Source organism: Anolis carolinensis, unplaced genomic scaffold (genome assembly GCF_035594765.1).
Source record: "Anolis carolinensis isolate JA03-04 unplaced genomic scaffold, rAnoCar3.1.pri scaffold_10, whole genome shotgun sequence".
In the NCBI taxonomy this organism is placed as follows: domain Eukaryota; kingdom Metazoa; phylum Chordata; class Lepidosauria; order Squamata; family Dactyloidae; genus Anolis; species Anolis carolinensis.
Genome location: NW_026943821.1, coordinates 17,787,342 through 17,813,262, shown reverse-complemented (window position 1 = coordinate 17,813,262; position 25,921 = coordinate 17,787,342).

The window sequence follows — 25,921 nt, the reverse complement described above, 5'->3', positions numbered from 1 at the left end:
ATGCAAGACATGTCCTGTGGTTCTGAAATAAGGGGGACATCAGAATGATGACATCATCCAGGCCTCGAAAGATAAAGGTGAGTTAGCCTACTAGGATGAGTACTTGGTAGCTATAATTGCTTTCCCATATTGGCATAGTATGTGTTACCATGATTCACAGAACCAAGAAAACAGTCTATACACAAGAAGCAATCCAGTATCCTGGCCTTCTCTATAAGCTTGGGGTCTGAGGTGGAAGATGGCACCTGTTGAGGATTAAGACCAAGTAGGTGGACCTCTGAGGCCCCTGATAGCACAGCGGGTTAAACCACTGAACTGCTGAACTTGCTGGCCAAAAGGTAAGCGGTTCGAATCCAGGGAGCAGAATGAGCGTCTTCTGTTAGCCTTAGCTACTGCCAACCTAGCAGTTCAAAAACATGAAGATGTAAGTAGATCAATAGGTACTGCTCTGGCAGAAAGGTAATAGCACTCCATGCTGTCATGCCGGCAACATGACCTTGGAGGTGTCTATGAATAACGCCAGCTCTGTGGCTTAGAAATGGAGATGAGCACCAACCCCCAGAGTTGGACACGACTAGACTTCATGTCAGGGGGAAACCTTTACCTTTTTTAGTGGACTACTGCCAAATCCCAGAGTTCCCTGACACATGTGCGGACACTTCTTGCTATTGCAGTGTGTTCTGCATTCTCCCAACGAATGCGCATGTAATAATAGGGACATGGAACAAGAACAACAGCCTCATATTTACCTTGCCTTCTAAATGCTAGTGTATGTTAGGCTCAGAGGAGAAGGGCAAAGTAAATGAGCCAAAATAAATTATCTTGAGTGCTTGGAATGGAACACAGTGATGGCATATTGGCCACAGCCCTCACCACCAGGTTAGAGCCAGCACTTAGAGTCAAGAACTAAGCTGTTCATTTTTCTCCTTGAGGCTTACTTCAGTTCTGAGGGTGGCAAAATAAAATGAAGTGGTTTTGCCATTCTTGTTTTGCTTCAAATGCACACATTGTCAGATACAGCTGTGCACCACATTTCTTATAATTAAAAACCATTGTGACTAGACTGATGGGTCTAGAAATCAAAAGGATTCAATTTTCCTCGGCTGTTGCATCTCAGGATGCCTTTTAGCAGTTTGTTTTATCTCGCAGGCAAAGTATCCTATTAGAATAATTGAAACTTCTCTGGCAGTGTTATGACAGATTGTATACCTGTGAATCTGATTGTGTTTTTGAAAACATCCTAACTCTATGGAAAAATAAGTCTGGAAGATGCTTCTATCTGACTCTACAAATGCAGTTTTCCTCACCTCAATTGTAAGCGGGATGGCAATATCTTCATTTTTGGCTTTGGATGACCTCATCATGATGATCTCGTTCTTGATTATATGTGGGAAGTAGAAAAGGCATCTCCCCTATTCAGACCTGCCTTCCCACTGTTCATGCACTCCGTTCTTCCCTTCCCAGCCACAGTCAAATGCAATTTGCCCTTGGGTTGTTGGTCATTTTAAAGGACATAACATCTTACACTTGGTTGTGCATTGAATCTTGGCTCAGTATATGTACCAAAGCAGCAGAGGGTATAGTACCTGCAGCAAAGTAGTCCACTATTTGCTATTCTTATTTCCACCTTGAGTTGTAAATGGGCAGTTTTCCTTAATAAATATTTTACGAAAGTGAGTGTGCTGTGTTCTTTTTACATGAATCTGCTTGCTTTTGCCCCATAAGATATATGATCAGTCTTGCTGTTCCTGAATTTAAGCTGGTATGATGCAGAGGACTATGGAAGTAGCAATGCAGCCTGACTCTTCGAAGTGGGAGTGAAATGAATAACATAACACATCATTTTCATTCTTAGCATTTCCTTGTGAAATCAGAGGAGTAAAGGAAATGCCTCTTGCACTCTCCTCTGGACAGATTTAAGCAGATACCCTGCTCTGACTCTGAAGATGGAATTGGTAATGAAAGATTAATAGTCACATGTATCTGCCATGGAAAGGACAAAGTAAAACAACATTTTACTTGAATGCTTTGGATTACGTTCTTATACGCTGAAGCTTTTATTTTTGTAATGGGTGTAGAAGTGACTTACGTTGTGTGCAAAAGCAACAGTGGCTCAGGACAAACGACCAAATCGAATCATAGAAGGATCAGGAATCATCTCACAAATTTGGAGCTACAAAATAAATTCAAACTTCAGCATTAGTGATAGTTCAGAACAGCAGGAAGTGCAACAGACTTGTTCTCGGGGAATGTGCAGGTGCCCATGGAAGAGTCAGCACATGCAAAGTCCTGCTAAACCTCCAAAATGACAGGTGGTGGTGGTAGAGAACTCTTTACAGTGGTTTGCAGGCCTGCCAAGATGAGGTTTGCTATCCCCCAGAGCAAAAATCTGTTGTAGCAGAGAAGCTGACAAGGCTTGTCAAAATGCGTTTCCCTTTCCTTTATGTCCATGTGGAAACCAACTACAATGCAAGGTGTACCCTTTAGGAGATCGGTCGGATTACAATGCCATGGGTAAGAAGCTGCAGTCTTGATGCCCAGGTCCCAGTTCAAAGACAGTTTAAGAAAGGAGGGGAAGGATTATAGAAGTGAATAACTTGGTTTGCAGATATTGCCATCACAACTGAGTTGGCTTCCTAGAGTTTCGTCTAAGGTTTAATCTAGGCTTCTGATAAAAGATAGGCAGGAATGTTTTTGCTAAAAATCTCAGAAACCTGATCAGAGGGGCTTTAAATGGGGTGAAAGTGGTGGGTTTCTTAGGCAGGGCTGGCTATGTTCTAGAGCAGTGGATCCCCAGATGTTTTGGCCTTCAGCTCCTAGAAATCCTAACAGCTTGTAAACTGGCTGGGATTGCACATTGTTACACATCAGAATGGGAAGTCAAGCATAGTCAAATACACATTCTAGACTAAGAAAACTGACCAGTAAACTTAGGAAAAATCTGTGATCCCATGGTCAGTACTAAAAGATAATGGAATTCATGATGGGTGGGAAAAGGGAGATATAGGAGGCACATTTCCCACTATTCTGCTGGGCACCACAATTCAGGAAGGGTATTGACAAGACGAAAGGTGTTCAGAGAAGAGCGATTAAAATGGTCAAATGTCTGGAAGTCAAGCCCTATGAAGAGTGGCTAAGGGAATGTTTAACTAGGTATGTTTAACTTGGAGAAGAGAGATCTGAGAGGGGACATGATAGCCATGTTTAAATATTTGAAAATATGTCCTATTGGTGAGGCAAGTTTTGTTTTCTGCTGCTCTAGAGATTAGGGTATGGAGCAATAATTCAAATTGTAGGAAAAGCGATTCCACTTAAACATTAGGAAGAACTGGACATAATAACTGTTCAGCAGTGGAATATGCTATCTAGGAGTGTGGTGGAGATTTTTTAATAGAGGCTGGATGGCTGTCTGTCGGGAGGGCTTTGATGGGAGGTTCCTGCATAGCACTGGATGGTGCTTGTGGTCTCTTCCAACTTCATGATTCTATGATTTCTTTTTCTGTTTAATCCAAAAGATACCTACCTGAATGAGAAAATAAGGCCTAGTGCCACCTTTTAAAAATATTAAAGCTTAAACTTAGGTGAACTTTATCAGGTGCGCGAATGATAGAATGTGGACATGTTAAGTTGATGGGTGTTGTATCAATTGCATATGAACTGCTTTACGTCTGCTTTTGTCATAGTCCCTTTATATATTGATTTTATAGTGCACCTAGACCTATACTTTTCTCATTCTTCCCCTCTCTTCACATCACACAGAAATTACATTAGAAAAGCATACAGTAAATGTAAGAAATAAAAATATATTCTTTGACTACATAGAATTTACATTAGATCGTCTTTTTTCCTCCTGCTTCATATACAGGACATAGAAGAAGGAAATAGCATCTCTTCAATAAGCTAAAGTTGATTTAAAGCAGCGACTACTCTCTTCAAATCATGTTTAATTTTTATTAAAGTTCTGGAAACAACCATTTTACACAAAGTAAATAAAACAAAAATCCTCCTTTTATTTATTATTTATTTCCAATATTTATATCCTACCCTTCTCACCCGAAGGGGCTCAGGGCAGCTTACAACACTGGCACAATTAGGTGCCTATACAAAATCAATCAACAATACATAAAATCAGTTAAAAGCTATTAAATACAGTATAAAATTGTAGTATATAAATTTTAAAAATACATATGCTCAGATCCGTTTGTCCGAAAACCTCGTGCTGTATCCATAAGTCAGTCCGTATCATCTTTATCGTTTATTCTTTAAAGCCTGGGCACAGAGCCATGTTTTTAGGGCTTGCTGGTATGCTTTATTTGTGCTGGTATGGCACTGCAAAAGTGCAAAAGTCATTATTTTTTCCAACCTTTTATCAAAGCAAAGATGCAAGCATTCTTTTAAAATTAGATCAGGGAAAACACATTTAACTATACAGCAAAATAAAACAAAATCCCAAACTTACCAAAAAAAAAAGTAATGCCTCTATTGGCCAAATAAAATGCATAAAGCAAACCATGCAACTTTTGAAGCTCACAGACTCCTTCAGGCAAAATACGGTTTAAGAATACAGGATAATGAAAATAACAGCATTAGTATCACAGGCCTACATTTTGTAACAGATTTTATTTTTCTTGTAGTTGGATCTCAATGCAAGCAGAGACCATTGAGCATTGAGACCAAGAAGGGAACCCATAGTTTGTGTATCTGGCAATTTGGCACATTTCTTACAGATTAACAGCTCATTGTTCAGTATCCAGGTTCTTATAGGTGATGGTAAGTAAAGGTTTCTGCTGTTCTGGCAACAAACACACTATTCTTTAAATAATGTAGAAAATTGGCCAAATATATGATACAGAATGACAAGGGGAGATAATTATGAGGTTTAAGGTGCCAAGGATTAACTATGTTAGCCAAATGCAATAATACATTGCTTAGCCAATCAACTATGCAATGGGTCACTAGATGGCACTACATTTCTGGCTAAATGCCACTTCAACTCAAGTCTTAAAATATTTTATATTGATTTGGTGATAAGTTGGTTATGGGCTGCAACACCTAGATTGAGGCTTGGCTTGTTGAGAGCTAACTATACAGTCACGGAAAACGGGTTGGTAGAGCATTAGGGAGAGGGATGGAGAATGTTTTCTTTGTCCACTCTGTAACAGCTGTAGGGCACAGGCCATCTTCCCAATATCAGGTTAAATACATGGCTATGCCTAAACCAATTCCAGATGCTTTTACTCAAGGAAGGAAGAAGAAGCAATGTCTGCCCACAGCGTAAAGTTACTCTTTACCCTCTTGATACAGAAGGACGTATTGCATACTATTCTGTAAGGTAAAAAGTATGTATGCTGGTATCACCAAATAGATACCTGCCATTTCCAGCTGTCACTTGGTTGTTGCTGGAGATGAAAATTTAATATGAGAATCTGCTTCATGTTAAGTCATTCTAGGCCATTGTTAACCGTGACCAGCAGCGGAAAGGTCCTGAGGCTGTTAGGAATTGTAGGAGTTTAAGTCCAAAACACCAGGAGGGCCGAAGTTTGCCCAAACCTGCGCAACATTATAAGGGTCCTGAAATAACACTAGGAGAAGCAAACACTTGCTATTGTTATATTGGTCCAACACAAACCTAGTTTCTTCCTATCTGCTCCTGCAGCTGTCATGCATATGTCCTTCACCACAGGCAACCTTTGCTACACAGGGTAGTGTCTGCCATTAATATGTCCCAGATCCATATTTTATTGGCACCACATTTGTTTCTCTACTTGTCCCAGGGACTTGGCATCGATTTTTCTATCCTAACAGGAACCACCTCAGAGCATACACATTTGTTGCCATAGAAATGCGACAACATTTCTATGGCAGTTCTGGAAAATAAGCCTCTTGAGTGACAGCCAAAGAGATGCAGCTGACAGCCTGCATTTGGGGATGAATTTGCAGCTGTATTCCTGCTCTTGAGAAAGTTTGAAGGACAAAAGTCAAAGTACAGGACTGTAAGAGAGGAGTTTGCAGAGTGGAGAGCTGCTACGTAAGGGGAGACCAGAGCAATGTTGCCTGTCTCACCTGCTGTTGCTGCGACTGCTGTCATCACCCCGTCCTCCCCATGCTCACACTTCTGTTCTGGATCCTTGTCCGGCTCTGGCAGCAATGTGCCTTGTGAATGAGGGCTTAGTTGGGAAACTGCTGCCTATCTGCCCAGCAAGTTCATCTGCCTGCTAATTTGAAAAACAGTATGTTTTCTTGGCACTCTGATTTCCTGAGACTCAAGTTTCATTATCCAGTTAGCATCTTTTTCATTTCCTATTGAAAGTGGAAGATACTTTCATCTCTCCATGGAGGGATCTGATACAACATTTATTAGATGCTGCCTGAATGGGGCTTTTAAACAAAGAGAGGAACAATATCCAGTTATCTTGGATAAACTCATTGGTTTGATAAGTAGGTTGCCCAGTTTTGACTGGCCCTCTGGTTCTGTAGTAATGGCAGCTTCATCGGCTCACATTATCAGGACGTTTGCTTATGATATTCATTAAGCAGAATCTTCATGGATAATGGAGTTATTGTTTGCCATCACATCTACTTTTAATATTTGGCAGTTCTGATCTCTGTAACAACCCAAAATGTGGGTTATGATATTTAAAATTGAACATAGGCTATCAGAACTCACTGACAGGATGCCAGTCATTGCAACATATTCTGTTGATCAAAAGTACCAGCTAGAATGCCAGAATTACATACATAAATATCTGTGGATGCAGAGATATGTCATGCCAGTCCTTCACAGCCGCTATATATAATAACAACATTAGAAAGTACAAGCCTATTGTTATTATTTCTATTGTTATTATCTCTCTCGAAGGAGACTCAAAGCAGCTTTACATAACAGTAGAGTAGAGGGCAAAGAGCTGGAAAAGATCACAAAATACAAGGACTTATAAATTGAAATTGGACGACTATGGCAAAAGAGAACATCAGTGGTACCAATAGTGGTTGGTGTGCTTGGAGGCATTCCAAGAAACCTTGAAAAGCACTGGAAAAGCTTTAATTTGGACAGAACATCACCCACATGCTGCAAAAGGCAGCACTTCTCGGAACTGCACATTCTGCAAAAATACCGCTAATCTCCTACACCCTTGGGAAGAGCCGATGTTCAGAAACGAATCCCAGACACTTGAACCTAATATGTGCTGTGGTGTTATGTACAACAGAAACCCCAGAGGCCATCCAGTCCAACCCTCTTCTGCTATGCGGAAAAAACAATCAAAGCACACTCAACCAATGGCCATCCAGTCTTAGTAGTAGTAGTAGTAGTAGTAGTAGTAGTAATAAAGAAGAAACCCTAGAGGCCATCCAGTCCAACTCCCTTCTGCCATGCAGAAAAAACACAGTCAAAGCACACTAAACCAATGGCCATCTAGTCGTAGTAGTAGTAGTAATTAAGGCTAAGATTGAAAAATCAGCTGATGACCCAAAATGCAGACTGTGCAAGGAAGCTGACAAAACCATTGATCATATCCTCAGCTGCTGTAAGAAAATCGCACAGACTGACTACAAACAGAGGCACAACTATGTGGCCCAAATGATTTATTGGAACTTATGCCTCAAGTACCACCTAGAAATAAAGAACTGGTGGGATCACAAACCTGCAAAGGTCATGGAAAATGAACACGCAAAGATACTGTGGGACTTTCGAATCCAGACTGACAAAGTTCTGGAACACAACACACCAGACATCACAGTTGTGGAAAAGAAAAAGGTTTGGATCATTGATGTTGCCATCCCAGGTGACAGTCGCATTGACGTAAAACAACAGGAAAAACTCAGCCGCTATCAGGACCTCAAGATTGAACTGGCAGAAACCAGTGCAGGTGGTCCCGGTGGTGATTGGCACATTGGGTGCCGTGCCAAAAGATCTCAGCCGGCATTTGGAAACAATAGACATTGACAAAATTACGATCTGCCAACAGCAAAAGGCCACCCTGCTGGGATCTGTGCGCATCATCCGAAAATACATCACACAGTCCTAGATACTTGGGAAGTGTTTGACTGGTGATTTTGTGATACGAAATCCAGCATATCTATCTTGTTTGCTATGTCATACAAAATAATAATAATAATAATAATAATAATAATAATAATAATAATAATAATAATAATAATAATAATAATAGACGAAGAAGAAGAAGAAACTCCAGAGGCCATCCAGTCCTACCCACTTCTGGCAATAGGTTTTTGGATGTATCTTCCCAAGAGCTCCACAGAACACAGTTTGAGAAGGCCAGGTCTAAGGCAACTGTTTCAGTCTGCCTATGGACAGAGCCAACTTTGTGATTGTGTGAATTTACAAAAAAGGAAACCATTGGATCGTTCCCATTCAGAATCCTTTGGGGTTGTGTTACTTGGAGTAGGGAAAGAAGCAAATGCTCCTCTCCTGTTCTGGATAAGTGGGCAGCTTTGAACAGCTCTGTCTTCTGATGGAAGCACCTTCCGTTTGATATCCCCAAGATACCCATTTGCCTCTCAACTGTCTCTTCTGCAAAAGAAAAGAATCTACAAAAGAGATCCTGCTGTTCCTTCCTTGAGAACAAGAAATTGCCTTGCTTTTAACTGACAAAAGTGCTTTGATTGTCTTTGCTGTCATCAGGCTCTTTTTTGAGCATACTCAGAGTCTTGTATGTAGGATGGAACTGCTGTTCCCTTCATCTCAGAATGAATCGGGTCAAAGTTACATTAAGTGTTTTAATCATCTCGTTATCTTCACACACACACACACACTCATGGCTTAAAAGTGATTGCATTCAATAAAGGGCCAGCTTGCCAGATACTTTTCTCCCTTTTCTCACCCAAACTCTAGCTGTGTAACGGAGAGCAAAAGCAAACAGAAGCAGTGGTAAGAGCGGGAAGGCATGAAATAATGGGCCATCACTGACAAAAGTCCTGCAACCAGGGCCAGCTCTACCGTTATATAATGAGTGGTTTATTCATTTTTATTTCGTATCAAAAGCATTGCATAAATTAGTATAAAACTGATAAAAATAGAAGGAGCACAAGCGGCTAAATATCTTTTGACCAAAAACAGGCAAAGAGCGACTGCATTGTCTGTAGCCTCAAACAATTCTTTCTCTGTACATGAGGCAGGACATTGTGGACAAGCATACAGATGCGGAGTTGTCTGTTCTGCTCCACAGTCGCACAAGGAATGATTGGTTGAAAGATATAAAAGTTACCTTTCTGCATCATGTCTACAACAGGTTTTGAACAAAATGAAGACAGAAGAGTACGCATACAATTATACGAGGATTGAATGAAAAGTAATTCCTCCACCTTCGTTACTTGGGTTTGGATGGGAATCTATATATATAAAAGGGTAATGAAATTTCGGCCTAGGACAAAACAACAAAACTACACATCCCAGAAACACTAAACTTGGCAGCACAACCCCTCATCCATGCCTCTACGTTCATACAACAAAAAGAAAAGAAAAATAAAGTCCTAATTAGAGGGAGAGGTATAATTGTTTTTATCCAATTGCTGCCAGTTAGAAGACTAAGCTCCGCCCACTTGGTCTCCTAGCAACCCAATCAGCCCAGGGGACAGGCAGAGTTAAGCCTCACTTAGGCCTCTTCCACACTGCCTATAAAATACAGATTATCTGATTTTAACTGGATTATATGGCAGTGTAGGCTCATAACCCATTTATAATGGACTTAATGTAAGGTAAAACCTTTACCCTTTACCTTAACTACCACCAATTCCTCAATACTTTATTTCCCATACCACCATACTTCACCACAGCAACGCGTGGCCAGGCACAGCTAGTATTTTAATAAATCAAACGCAGAATTAATCCTTAGAATGTGCTCTTTAACTACGACTATTCACTTTTCCACATAATCACCAGACCATTGGATACATTTCTGCCAACGATGAACAGGTTTTCTGAAGCCGTTACAAAAGAAGTCGACACTCTGTTTCCGCAACCAGCGTCTCACAGTACCCAATGTGCACAGATCTTCCAATAAGCCAAGCAATGCAATAATGTGATGCGCACGTTCTTGTGAAATGCCGATTATGCTTGAAATTTCTGAGTGATACAATGATCGTCCTGAATCAATCTGACAACCTTTCGCTTGTGAAACTCGGTGGTTGCCATCACAGGACGTCCAACTCTTTGTTTGTCACACAAATCAGATGTTCCCACCTCAACATCTTTAAACTTACTCGCCCAACGACGCACAGTACTCACATCAACACAATCATCATAGACAGCTTGCATTCTGGGTTGTTGTATGTCTTTCGGGCTGTGTGGCCATGTTCCAGAAGTATTCTCTCCTGACGTTTCGCCCACATCTATGGCAGGCATCCTCAGATGTGGGCGAAACGTCAGGAGAGAATACTTCTGGAACATGGCCACACAGCCCAAAAGACATACAACAACCCTGTGATCCTGGCCATGAAAGCCTTCGACAACACAGCTTGCATTCTCTTTTGGGGTGACACCTTCTGTTGTCAAGAATTCAGTGACTGCACATTGCTTAAGTCGCATTGACTGACCATCTGTGCAGGGTTCTATACTTCACACTTTAACAACACAACCATTCAATGCTAAGGCTTCCTACCAAATGGAACTGTAGAGGAGAGTCTACTAAACAAGCCAGGACTTGCTGCATACCAGGACTGCCATCTGTTGAGGAGTTACGAAGGTGGAGGCATTACTTTTCATTCAACCCTCGTCTAACTCAGGCATTCAGGTTAACAAAACTTCTAATGGGGAAACTCCTTTTACAAAGGCTGTTTATACCCATTTTTTCTTCCTCTCTCTAGCTCTAAGCTTTTTAGCAGCAACATTGGCAGGAGGAAGAAAAGGAGCCGCAGAAACATAAACTTTCAATAATGAGTTGCAGCAATGTGTCCGCAGTGAACAATCCAATCGAAGTTTAACTGGGAAAGAGCTGGTCTCAGCATAGCTGCTGATGCCTACCACAATCAAGGTAAAAGAAGATGCCTCTCTGGCCATTTTGCAAAACAGAGAAAAATGTTTTTCATTATGCCTGCCTATAGCTATAGCCGGCGTGTTAATAAATATAGATCTCCAAATATGACATTCAAATTTGATATTGTAAGAAAACTGGAGGTATGTGAAACCTCCAGTGAGAGCAAAGAGATAATGTATATTCCCCATAATTTATATACAGTAGAGTCTCACTTATCCAACACTCGCTTATCCAACGTTCTGGATTATCCAACGCATTTTTGTAGTCAATGTTTTCAATGCATCATGATATTTTGGTGCTAAATTCATAAATACAGTCATTACTACATAGCATTACTGCATATTGAACTACTTTTTCTGTCAAATTTGTTGTATAACATGATGTTTTGGTGCTTAATTTGTAAAATCATAACCTATTTTGATGTTTATTAGGCTTTTTCTTAATCTCTCCTTATTATCCAACATATTCGCTTATCCAACGTTCTGCTGGCCCATTTATGTTGGATAAGTGAGACTCTACTGTAGTTATATATAGTCATAAAATTGCCTAGCGAAGCAAAAATACCAACTAAATGACAACACTTGGGGAAGGTGGCAATATTTTGATGTCTGCGGCAGAGCAGCGAAATGGCACATTCCTTCTCCACGGAAGAATTGCAGCCTCCAAGACTGGTAATTTTGGCACCTGAGGCAGAAATTAACACAACACCTCCTTCTTTTCCCAGAAAGAAAAAGACAATAATTTTTTCATGATGCCCCAAACTAGTTTCCTGAGATGAATGCCCATGATGTCTGTGCTATTGGAAGACATCATAAGATTCGCCAGACAAGCCTACGGATCCAAAGCCCACTCCAAATAGCGAGGGATCGTTTAATGATTTACAGCACAGCCACCCACAGTTAAAATGAGCTGAGTATTTGGTTCTTTTAAAAAAAATCCTTCTGAAATTATACCTTTTGTATCACCCACGCCTGTCAAAATAACCTTGTATTTCTTCCACACAGCGTATCTCTTTGTCTAGTGATCTGCTTTTAACCTTGGCGCACTAAGAGCTTTCACAGCTTTGTCTTCTAGATTGCATATATTATGGAAGGCAAGGGGAGAGCCTGCAGAAATAGGTCTCAAGAGCATTGGTTGATACTGTGTCCTTATTAAAACTGGAAGTCCTTAGGATGGTAGTGCTTGCACTGGTCACCTCAATGCGCCGAACCTTGGGCTACTTCTGTAATCAAATTCAGAACACGTTCAAAACATGGTAACCAGATTGGTTATGGGAACATCTAACAGCAGGGGTCCCCAAACTAAGGCCCGGGGGCCGGATGCGGCCCTCCAGGGTTATTTACATAGCCCCCACCCTCAGTTTTATAATATAATATTTTTATATCAGTTTTAATAATATTATGTTATACAATATAATACTAATAGTAATACCATATAATAATATTAATTATATGTTATATATTACATCTATATATATAAAAGAGTGATGGCATCACGGCGACCCACAAAACAACAAAACTACAGACCCCCCCAACCTTGAAATTTGACAACACAACCCATCATTCATGCCTCTAGGTTGATACAACAAAAAGAAAAGAAAAATAAAGTCCTAATTAGAGGGAGAGGAATAATTGTTTTTATCCAATTGCTGCCAATTTAGATGGCTAATCTCTGCCCACTTGGTCTCCTAGCAACCAACTCAGCCCAGGGGACAGGCAGACTTAGGCCTCACTTAGGCTTCTTCCACAGATTACCTAATTTGCACTGGATTATGTGGCAGTGTAGACTCAAGGCCCTTCCACACAGGTATATAACCCAGTTATAATCTTATATTATCTGCTTTGCACTGGATTATCTTGACTCCACACTATCATATAATCCACTTCAGTGTGCATTTTATACAGCTGTGAAGAAGGGCCTCATATAATCCAGTTCTAAGCAGATAATATAACATTATCAATATACAATATACAATTCCTCAATACTTTATTTCCCATACCACCATACTTCGCCACAGCAACGCGTGGCCGGACACAGCTAGTATTATATAATAGTATAGTGGTATAGTTCAACATAGTAATATATCATGCTAATATTGTGTTATGCTAATAATATAATATATTGTATGTACATACAGCTGCTCTGAGAAGGGTGGGATATAAATGTAGTAAATAAATGCAGTAAATAAATAATTAATTTTAGACTTCGGCTCGGCCAAAGTCTGAAATGACTTGAAGGCACACAACAACAACAACCCTAATTAACTTGACTATCTCATTGGCCAGTAGCAGGCCTACACTTTCCATTGAAATCCTGATAGGTTTATGTTGGTTAAAATTGTTTTCATTTTTAAATATTGTATTGTTTTTTCGTTGTTGTTGTTTTTGCACTACAAATAAGACATGTGCAGTATGCATAGGAATTTGTTTTGTTTTTTTCAAATGATAATTCGGCCCCTCAACAGTCTGAAGGATTGTGGACCGGCCCTCTGCTTCAAAAGTTTGGGGACCCCTGTCTAAGAGTGAGCATATTACACCTATACTAAAATCACTCTACTGGTTGCCAATGGGTTTCCAGGCAAAGTACAAAGTGAGTTGCTGTGAGTTTTCCGGGCTGTATTTATTTATTTATTCATTTGTTCACAGTATTTATATTCCACCCTTCTCACCCCGAAGGGGACTCAGGGTGGATCACAATGTACACATACGTGGCAAACATTCAATGCCATATGAACAGAGACAAAGACAGAGACATGAAGGCAATTTAATCTTTTCCAGCTTCCTGAGGGTATGCTTAATTCCAGCCACAGGGGGAGCAGCTGCTTCATTATCCACTGTGATGCTGAGTCCTTGGATACTTCCTCATTCCAAACGCTGCTGGATGATTTTTATGGTGTCCTAAATTAGTGCCCCTGGTGGCACAGTGTGTTAAAGCACTGAGCTGCTGAACATGCTGACCAAAAGGTCCCAGGTTCAAATCCCAGGAGCAGAATGAGCGCCCGCTGTTAGCCCCAGCTTCTGCCAACCTAGCAGTTCGAAAACATGCAAATGTGAGCAGATCAATAGATACCGCTCCGGCGGGAAGGTAACGGTACTCCATGCAGATATGCTGGCCACATGACCTGGAGATGTCTATGGACAACGCCAGTTCTTCGGTTTAGAAATGGAGATGAGCACCAACCCCCAGAGTCAGACATGACTGGACTTAACGTCAGGGGAAACCTTTACCTTTAGTTAAATTAGCCTCCCCACATAAATGATACCTAAATTTCCTACTTGATAGATGCAGCTATCTTTTGGGTTGCTTAGGTCAACAACGAACAGGGCTATTTTTTATTTTAATGGTCGGGTGCTCACTCCGGGCCGGCCTCGAACTCATGACCCCTTGGTCATAGTGATTTATTGCAGCTGGCTACTAATCAGCCTGCACCACAGCCCGGCCCCTGCTTCTGGAATATGTATGGCCATATTCCAGAAGCATTCTCTCCTGACGTTTCACCCACAGCTATGGCAGGCATCCTCAGAGGTTGTGAAGTAAAACTCACAACAGCCCAGTGATTCCAGCCTTTGACAACACAAAGTACAAAGTGTTGGTTCTGATCTTTAAAACCCTTCATGGTTTGGTCCAGGATCACCTTCCCTAGACCTCAACCAGCCAGAACCTGACTCACAATGGTCACCCAAAGGACCATCGGCTGCACCTAGACTATGGAATAGAAGATATTCGACTGCTAAATCATTTGTAAAAATTCAAGACACAACTAAAAGATCAATCTCTTCTGACAGGCTTATCCAGTCAATGTTAAACTTTGATTTTAAATTTACATCTTATTAGTATTGGTGTTTTCATCTTTGTTCAATGTTTTTAATACAGTAGAGTCTCACTTATCCAACATAAACAGGTCGGCAGAATGTTGGATAAGTGAATATGTTGGATAATAAGGAGGCATTAAGTAAAAGCCTATTAAACATCAAATTAGGTTATGATTTTACAAATGAAGCACCAAAACATGTTAGACAACAAATTTGGCAGGAAAAGTAGTTCAATATGCAGTAATGCTATGTAGTAATTACTGTATTTATGAATTTAGCACCAAAATATTACAATATATTGAAAACATTGACTACAAAAATGCGTTGGATAATCCAGAATGTTGGATAAGTGAGACTCTACTGTATATGTATTTTATTATCCTATGTTTGAACTATGTTGTATCCTGCCTAGCATGGCCATCTGAAAAGAGAAAGGGAATATGTACTACTAGCGGGTTTCTCAAAGGGGTTAAACAAAGATGGGGGTAGAATGGAGAAGACTACCCTTTGCATTGCTCAGTTTCCATGGCAAACACCCACTGTATAACCGGTTTTGAAGAGCTTTTCTACATTTTTATTAACACATAGAACAAGGGGAGATGTGGGAATGCATACGTATAAACCTTTTAAGCATTTGCTAAGTTTTTCAATTGACAGTTTGGTCTATACCTGTAAAAATCAAGATATTGTCTGCAAGGCAAGTGAGGATTTTTTTAACCTAATACTCTTGGCAGGGTTTGTCTTCCACAAAATAAGGATTGCTGAAATCTGGCGTTACTACTTCGTCTTTACTTTCTTAAGCCGTAGATGTAATCCAAGTCCTCAGTCTTTGTAAAGTAATACAGTAGAGTCTCACTTATCCAACATAAATGAGCCGGCAGAACATTGGATAAGCGAATATGTTGGATAATATGGAGGGATTAAGGAAAAGCCTATTAAACATGAAATTAGGATATGATTTTACAAATTAAGCACCAAAACATCATGTTATACAACAAATTTGACAGAAAAAGTAGTTCAATATGCAGTTTATGTTGGATAAGTGTATATGGCAAACATTCAATGCCATCAGATAAACAACATACAATATAGACACACACACAGGCAATTTTAACATTTCCAGCATCATGAGGGTATGATCAATTCTGGCCACAGGGGGAGCTGTTGCTTCATCGTCCACAAGTGACACCGAGTGCTGTACTTCCTCATTCCTTTCCATGTGCTGCTGGCAGTTTTATGGTGTTGTAAATTAGTTAAATTAGCCTCCCTGCATAAAGCGTACCTAAATTTCCTAGTTGGCAGATGCAACTGTCTTTCGGGCTGCTTAGGTAAACACAGGCAATTTTAACATTTCCAGCATCATGAGGATATGATCGATTCCAGCCACAGGGGGAGCTGTTGCTTCATCATCCACAAGTGACACCGAGTACTGTACTTCCTCATTCCTTTCCATGTGCTGCTGGCAGTTTTATGGTGTTGTAAATTAAATTAGCCTCCCTGCATAAAGTGTACCTAAATTTCCTAGTTGACAGATGCAACTGTCTTTCGGGCTGCTTAGGTAAACAGCAAGCCGGGCTATTTAATGGTCGGGGGCTTAACCCGACCTGGGCTTCGAACTCATGACCTCTCGGTCAGTAGTGATTTATTGCAGCTGGTTACTAGCCAGCTGCGCCACAGCCCGGCCTGGAATTCAGAAACATATTTACATATCCCCTTACGGCAGATTGCAGCACAACAATGCTCCTCCTGCTTGGGACAAAATTTGAGTGATGTGACCTCACAACAAGCTTGCTGTTTGTAAGGGAAAAAGAAAGGAATCCTTGCTTTAGTACAAGAAGGAGGGCCTGATGGACTTCGGATGGGAGAGGGATGACTTTATGAGTCACAAATGTAGCACCATGTGTTTATTGTCATTCACTTCCAATGGCTCCTTCTGGTTTCTTACTCCCATCACACCTCCTCCGCGCTGCCTTGTTCTTTCTTTCACTTACAGCTCGTTCTCCAAAATGGTTCGCCATTCAAAGCACCAGCAGATATCTCTCATGCGTCTGGAAATACTTGGGAAATTAAAAGGCCAGTTGCTAAACAAAATAGGAGAAGATGCTAAAACCACATTTGTGGTTAGTGTCTGCGTGATAGAAATAGAAACCAACTTTTCTTTAGCCTCGGTGGGTTTTAGAGGAGCAGGTACCGTTAGTCCCCAACATTATATTGTCGTCATCGTCTCACTCGTTCAGTCGTTTTTGATTCTCATGGACCAGTCCAGGCCAGAGCTCCCTGTCGGCCGTCACCGCCCCCAGTTCCTTCAAGGTCAAGCCAGTCACTTCAAGGACACCGTCCATCCATCTTGCCCTTGGTCAGCCTCTCTTCCTTTTTCCTTCCATTTTCCCCAGCATTGTGATCTTCTCCAAGCTTTCCTGTCTCCTCATGATGTGGCCAAAATACTTCAACTTTGCCTCTAATATCCTTCCCTCCAGTGAGCAGCTGGGCATTATTTCCTGGAGGATGGACTGGTTGGATCTTCTTGCCAAGGTCCAAGGCACTCTCAGGATTTTCCTCCAGCACCAAAGTTCAAAAGCGTCTCTATTCCTTCGCTCAGCCTTCCTTACGGTCCAGCTCTCACAACCATAGGTTACTATGGGGAATACCATTGCTTTGACTACACGGACCTTCGTTGCCAGTGTGATGTCTCTGCTCTTCACTATTTTATCAAGGTTGGCCATTGCTCTCCTCCCTAGAAGTAAACGTCTTCTGATTTCCTGGCTGCAGTGATCTTCGCGCCTAGAAATATAAAGTCTGTCACTGCCTCCACGTTTTCTCCCTCTATTTGCCAGTTATCAATAGGTGTAATTGCCACGATCTTGGTTTTCTTGACTTTAACTGCAACCCGGCTTTTGCACTTTCTTCTTTCACCTTGGTGATAAGGCTCCTCAGCTCTTCCTCACTTTCGGCCATCAGAGTGGTGTCATCTGCATACCTAAGGTTGTTAATGTTTCTTCCAGAAATTTTAACTCCGGCCTTGGATTCGTCAAGCCCCGCATGTCGCATGATGTGTTCTGCGTACAAGTTGAATAGGTAGGGCGATAATATACAGCTCGGCTGCACTCCTTTCCCAATCTTGAACCAGTCTGTTGTTCCGTGGTCTGTTCTTATTGTGGCTTCTTAGTCTTTATACAGATTTCTCAGAAGACAGACAAGGTGACTTGGTATCCCCATCCTACCAAGCACATGCCACAGTTTATTATGGTCCACACAGTCGAAGGCTATAGAATCTATATATATAAAAGAGTGATGGAATCCTGGCGACCGCCAAAACAACAAAACTAAACACCCCACAACCTCGAAAATTGACAACACAATCCATCATCCATGCCTCTAGGTTGATACAACAAAAAGGAAAGAAAAATAAAGTCCTAATTAGAGGGAGAGGAAGAATTGTTTTTATCCAATTGCTGCCGATTAGAAGGCTAAGCTCCACCCACTTGGTCTCCTAGCAACCCACTCACCCAGGGGACAGGCAGAGTTAGGCCTCACTTAGGCCTCTTCCACACTGCCTATAAAATACAGATTATCAGATTTTAACTGGATTAGATGGCAGTGTAGACTCAAGAACCCTTCCACACAGCTATATACCCCATATAATCTTATATTATCTGCTTTAACTGGATTATCTGGACTCCACACCTTTACCTTAACTACCACCAATTCCTCAATACTTTATTTTCCATACCACCATACTTAGCCACAGCAACGCGTGGCCGGGCACAGCTAGTAGTCAATAAAGCAGAAGTAGATGTTTTTCTGAAACTCCCTGGCTTCCTCCATTATCCAGCGGATATTGACAATTTGGTCTCTTGTTCCTCTGCCTTTTCTAAACCCAGCTTGGACATCTGGCAGCTCTCACTCCATGTATTGCTGGAGTCTGCCTTGCAGGATCTTGAGCATAACCTTACTGGCATGGGAAATAAGGGCCACTGCACGGAAGTTTGAACATTCTTTAGCATTTCCCTTTTTTGGTATGGGGATGTAAATTGATTTTTTCCAATCTTGATGGCCATTCTTGTGTTTTCCATATTTGCTGGCATATGGCATGCATCACCTTGACAGCATCATCTTTCAAGATTTTAAATAGTTCAGCTGGGATCCCATCGTCTCCTGCTGCCTTGTTGTTAGCAGTGCTTCTTAAGGCCCATTCAACCTCACTCCTCAGGATGTCTGGTTCTAATTCACTCGCCACATTATATAAGCACCTTGAAATCCTTTTTTTAAAAACGATTCCTCATTCGAACCTGAGCAGCAGTGTCACCGAAATGCAAACTCGGGCTCCTGCTCCTTGACTGCTGGTTTGCGCACAAAGCCTCGGATATCAGTTGTAGGATACCAGTTTTAGCTTTTGTCGCACCATCTTGGTGACTCTTATTTAGAGGTGTTAACTGTCAGCCCACAAAACACTCTTATCTGCTCATCTTACCAGGTCCAGAGCTTGTGAGAACTCCTCTAGATGTAGAAGTTGCTAAATATAAATAATTTACCTATCATGGTTCGTTGTGTAACTCATAAGGAAGAGGCCACATGAGCATATCCTTTGGATGAAAACGTTGACAAGTTATGTCCAAGAAAGTTGGGGAGCAGGCATGGGCAAACTTTGGCCCTCCAGGTGTTTTGGACTCCAACTCCCACAATTCCTAACAGCCGGTAGGCTGTTAGGAATTGTGGGAGTTGGAGTCCAAAACACCTGGAGGGCCAAAGTTTGCCCATGCCTGCTTTATGGCCACACACAGCCTTCTAGATCCTTTTGACCCAAGTCCAATTTGACATAACATATGAACATATTTAATTTTTAAAGAATGAAATATTGATATTGTCAATACCCTCACAAGAAGAGAAAGGATGTGCCAATTGTGTATTTATATGTATATTTTTATCAATGTTTAATGTATTCAATTTTAATTGATTGAATTGTATGTAATATTTTTATATTGTGTTTTATTGTAAACCGCCTGAGTCCCCTATGGGTACAGGTATAAGTACAGTAGAGTCTCACTTATCCAACATAAACGGGCTGGCAGAATGTTGGATAAGCGAATATGTTGGATAATAAGGAGAGATTAAAGAGAAGCCTATTAAACATCAAACTAAGTTATGATTGTACAAATTAAGCACCAAAACATCATGTTATACAACAAATCTGGCAGAAAAAGTAGTTTAATACGCAGTAATGCTGCTTTATTTATTTATTTATTTTTAAAATTAAATTTTAAATTTTATTACATTCCAACAATTAACAAAATGTTAGCAATGCTACGTAGTAATTACCGCATTTACGAATTTCGCACCAAAATATCATGATATATTGAAAACATTGACTACAAAAATTCGTTGGCTAATCCAGAACACTGGAGAAGCGAATATGTTGGATAATAAGGAGAGATTAAAGAGAAGCCTATTAAACATCAAATTAAGTGATGATTTTACAAATTAAGCACCAAAACATCATGTTATACAACAAATCTGGCAGAAAAAGTAGTTCAATACGCAGTAATGCTACGTAGTAATTACTGTATTTATGAATTTCGCACCAAAATATCATGATATATTGAAAACATTGACTACAAAAATGCATTGGATAATCCAGAACGTTGGATAAGCGAGTGTTGGATAAGTGAGACTCTACTGTATTGTATTGTATAAATAAATAAAATAGCTTATGAACGGCTGCGGTACTGATAGTTGCAAAGAATTGGAAAGATAAAAGGCAAATCCAATTAGAAGAATGGTATAGAGATATTTGGAACATAGCCATTAATGATAAACGGACTTGTGACATTAAAGTTAAAAGGGGAATAGGGAAGCAAACAGGTTTTTTTGAACGTATGGGGTATATTTATTGAATTGTTGTGAATTTTCCAGGCTGTTTGGCCATGTTCTAGAAGCATTCTCTCCTGATGTTTTGCCCACATCTATAGCAGGCATCCTCAGAGGTTGTGAGGTACAGTAGAGTCTCACTTATCCAATGTTCTGAATTACCCAACGGATTTTTGTAGCCGATGTTTTCAATAAATCGTGATATTTTGGTGCTAAATTCGTAAATACAGTAATTACTACATAGCATTATTTCATATTGAACTACTTTTTCTGTCTAATTTGTTGTATAACATGATGTTTTGGTGCTTCATTTGTAAAATCATAACCTAATTTGATGTTTAATAGGCTTTTCCTTAGTCCCTCCTATTATCCAACATATTCGCTTATCCAACGTTCTGCCGGCCCGTTTATGTTGGATAAGTGAGACTCTACTGTATATTGGAAACTAAGGAAGGGAGGTTTATATATCTAGAAAGTGGAGAAAACCTGCAACAGAAACATAGTAAGAGCTGCACAGCAATGGACTATGCTGCCTTGGATGGTGGTGGTGTCTCCCTCTCTGGAAGTTTTTAAATAGAGGCTGGATGGCCATCTGTCAGGAGTACTTTAATAGGATGTTCCTATGTGGCATGGGGTTGGAGGGGGTGGCCTTTGCCGTCTACACCTCTATGTTTAGCTGTTGGCATGCTCAGAGGTGAAAGGAAAGGGCAAAGTGTACAACACATATTATGGGAACATGGGATGTGTGAAGCTCTAGAGCAGAGCTTTCCAAACTGTGTCGTGCCACATCGGTGTGTTGGCTGCAATGCGTTGGTGTGTCACACAAATTTATCTTGGAAATGTACACTATCATGCAAGCCATATATTTTTCAAAATATAAATGAAAGGCTTTCATGAGATATGTTGTGTGCTCGTACATTTCGTTACGGCAATTTACATATGTGTCCGTATCTTCTATAAAGGCTGGGTTTAACCTTCAGTTTAAGTAAAATAATTGGCACAAACTGGGTGTTGTCTTGGTTAATCTCTGCCAGCATCCTGGGAGAGCCCCGGGCCAGCTAACACCTCCCAACAAAGGATTCCCCCAGACAGCTACCAGCCAGGCCTTGAAACTGTGGGCTATTAAGGTGGCAAATTGCAACATTCACACATACCTCAAGCAGACAAGAGTTCTTTCTCCCACCTTGGACCTTCCACAGATATATAAATTTCACTTACGCCGGGTTTTTCAGCCCATTTTTAAGACTGGAAAAGCCCCAATCAGCTTATTTATTTATTTAATTATTACAATATTTATATCCCACCTTATACTTGGGTCAGGGTCCTGGTTGGCTTATATTTGGGTCAGCTTATACTTGAGAATATATGGTACATTTATTATTTTTCTCTATTATTGGTACAGTAGAGTCTCACTTATCCAAGCTTTGCTTATCCAAGCTTCTGGATTATCCAAACCATTTTTGTAGTCAATGTTTTCAATATATCGTGATATTTTGGTGCTAAATTCGTAAATACAGTAATTACAACATAACATTACTGTGTATTGAACTACTTTTTCTGTCAAATTTGTTGTATAACATGATGTTTTGGTGCTTAATTTGTAAAATCATAACCTAATTTGATGTTTAATAGGCTTTCCCTTAATCCCTCCTTATTATCCAAGATATTTGCTTATCCAAGCTTCTGCCGGCCCGTTTAGCTTGGATAAGTGAGACTCTACTGTATTATTACATTTATTATTTTTCTCTATTATTATTGCTATTATTACATTTATTATTTTTCTCTATTATTGTTGCTACTATTACATTTATTATACTCTATTATTATTTTATTATTATTATTAATACATTGATTATTTCACACTGATCTTATTATGATTATTACATTTATTATTTTACTCTATTTATTATTACATGTATTATTTTCCTGTATTTATTATTATTATTACATGTATTATTTTACTCTCTTGTTATTAAAAGGATACATAAGCACATTTACACTGAAGAAGATGAGAATAATGATTTAATCAGTCTTATCTTAAATTAGAGCTTTATGTAAATATTCAAAAAAAATTAACCTACGAATGCCTCAATTAATGTAATTTTATTGGTTTCTATTTTTATTTCTGAAATTTACCACTCTTGGCTTATACTTGAGTCAATGTTTTCCCAGGATTTTTTTTGTGTTAAAATTAGGTGCTTATATTCGGGTCGGCTTATACTCGAGTATATACGGTACTTTGTTTCCAATCAACCCCTCAGCGTCCGAGGATGCCTGACATAGATGTGGGTGAAACGTCAGGAGAGAATGCTTCTGGAACATGGTCATACAGCCTGGAAAACTCACAACAATCCAGAATATTGGACTGTTTAGCCCTTTTTGTTCAAAACAATTGGACTTTTTAATGTTCCTGTGGTTTGTAAGGTTTTATTGGAACACATTTCCATTCCGATAACAGCATGTTTTCAGACAAAAGCTTTGTTTCTTGTCTTCTGCAAGTGACTAAACATACTGTTTTTAACAACAATGTCTATCACTAAAAAATAATCTGTTGGTGGAAAAGGGGGGAGGGAAGCAGGAGAACCAATAAATCAACATTCAAATCACTTGATAAGGTTTTTTTTTGAGCTCATAGAAATCTTGTCTGCTATGACTCATTGCTTTTGGAAAGACTGTGTCATTTTCTCACATTCATTACTTTGCCCCTTACTATAAATTTCCTACTGTGTACCTGATTTCATCTACAGCTATCCTCAGTAGCAAGGAAATTAAAATTAGTGAGGTTAACATCTCCTTATGCCCTTCCTGTGTTTCATCAAATAATTTGATCTTTTAGTTTAGAACACGTGCTTAGGAATGTGCTTGATGGCGCTTTAATAAGTAGCCTTTTGTCTCTTCCTGTGTAACACACGTTTAGAAAAGAGACATTAACAAGGGAAGAAATTAAAATTCACTTAAGCTCCCATTTTTCTGGTGGGAAGAGATATTGGACCTTATGTCGACCTCTTGGAGGTCGACATAAGGTCCACATTGTATTATATCACTCAATCCCATTATTTATATAGTTCCCATGATACTGGGACTTAAGACCGTTTATAGAGTAATAAGAAGTGCAAGGTTGAGTATCTCTTATCCAGAAATGCTCTAAAATCCAAAATTATCCATATGGATGGCTGAGATAGTGACATCTTTGCTTTCTGATGGTTTAATATAACAAAATTTGTTTCAGGCACAAGCTTATTTTAAAATATTGTGTATAAAATGTTTTCAGACTGTATACTATGTATATATTATTTATTTATTAATTATTTACTTATTAGCGACATTTATATCCCGCCCTTTTCAACCTGAATGGGACTCAGGGCGGCTTACAAGTTATATATACAGTAGAGTCTCACTTATCCAACACTCGCTTATCCAACGTTCTGGATTATCCAACGCATTTTTGTAGTCAATGTTTTCAATATATTGTGATATTTTGGTGCTAAATTCGTAAATACAGTAATTACTACATAGCATTACTGTGTATTGAACTACTTTTTCTGTCAAATTTGTTGCATAACATGATGTTTTGGTGCTTCATTTGTAAAATCATAAACTAATTTGATGTTTAAAAGGCTTTTCCTTAATCTCTCCTTATTATCCAACATATTCGCTTATCCAACATTCTGCAAGCCCGTTTATGTTGGATAAGTGAGACTCTACTGTACATACAATATATTATATTATTAGTGCAGCACAATATAAGCACTATATACCGTATATACTCGAGTATAAGCCGACCCGAATATAAGCCGAGGCACCTAATTTTACCACAAAAAAACTGGGAAAACGTTGACTCCAGTATAAGCCGAGGGTGGGAAATTTCAGAAATAAAAATAGATACCATTAAATTTACATTAATTGAGGAATCAGTAGGTTAAATGTTTTTGAATATTTACATAAAGTTCAAATTTAAGATAAGACTGTCTAACTCTGATTAAATCATTATTCTCATCTTCTTCAGTGTAAATGTGCTTATGTATCGTTTTAATAACATAATACATGTAATAATAATAATAAGATCAGAGTGAAATAATAAATATACTACTACTAATAATAAAAATAGAGTAAAATAAATGTAACAGTAGCAGCAATAATAGAGACAAATTATAAATGTAATAATACCAATAATAATAGAGAAAAATAATAAATGTACCATATTTTCTCGAATATAAGCCAAATATAAGCCAACCAGGAACCTCACCCGAGTATAAGCCGAGGGGGGCTTTTTCAGTCTTAAAAAGAGGGCTGAAAAACCAGGCTTATACTCGAGTATATACAGTTAGCATTATATATTATTATATTGTACTATACAACTATATTGCAATATTATTAGTAATATTACATGTAATATAAATATACAATTATAATAGTGTATTATTATTATTACATTATATTACATAATAATAATAATATATGTACATGCAATATATTATAATATTAGTATAGTTTTATATAAGTATTATATATTATTATATGAGGTATAAATGAATTTTGTGTTTAGACCTGAAGCATATACTGTATATATGTGTGTGTGTGTGTGTGTGTGTGTGTGGGAGGGATTTCAGCTAGTGCAAAGACCGCAGGTTCGAAGACGGGCGTGTCAATCTCCCAAAGGGTCAAATGAGACACAGACAGGATGAAGGCAAAGATCAGAGGATTTATTCTCCTTTGGCCAAAAGAGGATGTCAGCAAAGTTTGCACTCTGAAGACTGATGTAAGCACAATTGCAAACATACAGATTTATTTATAGCATTTTGACAGCTATTCAAAACTCTTGTCTGCTTGAGGCAAGTGTGAATGTTGCAATTGGCCACCTTGATTAGCATTGAATGGCCTTGCAAATTCAAAGCCTGGCTGCTTCCTGCCTGGGGGAATTCTTTGTTGAGAGGTGTTATCTGGCCCCGATTGTTTCCTGTCTGGAATTCTCCTGTTTTTTTAGTGTTCTTTATTCACTGTCCTGATTTTAGAGGGTTTTTTTAAAAATACTGAGAGCCAGATTTTGTTCATTTTCATAGTTTCCTCCTTCCTGTTGAAATTGTCCACATGCTTATGGATTTTAATGGCTTCTCTGTTGGTGGTTGTGAGAGTGGTTCAGCATTTTTCAATTAATATACTGTGTCCAGGTTGGCTCATCAAGTGCTCTGCTATGGCTGAGTTCTCTGGTTGAGGTAGTCTGAAGTGACTTTCATGTTCCTTGATTTATGT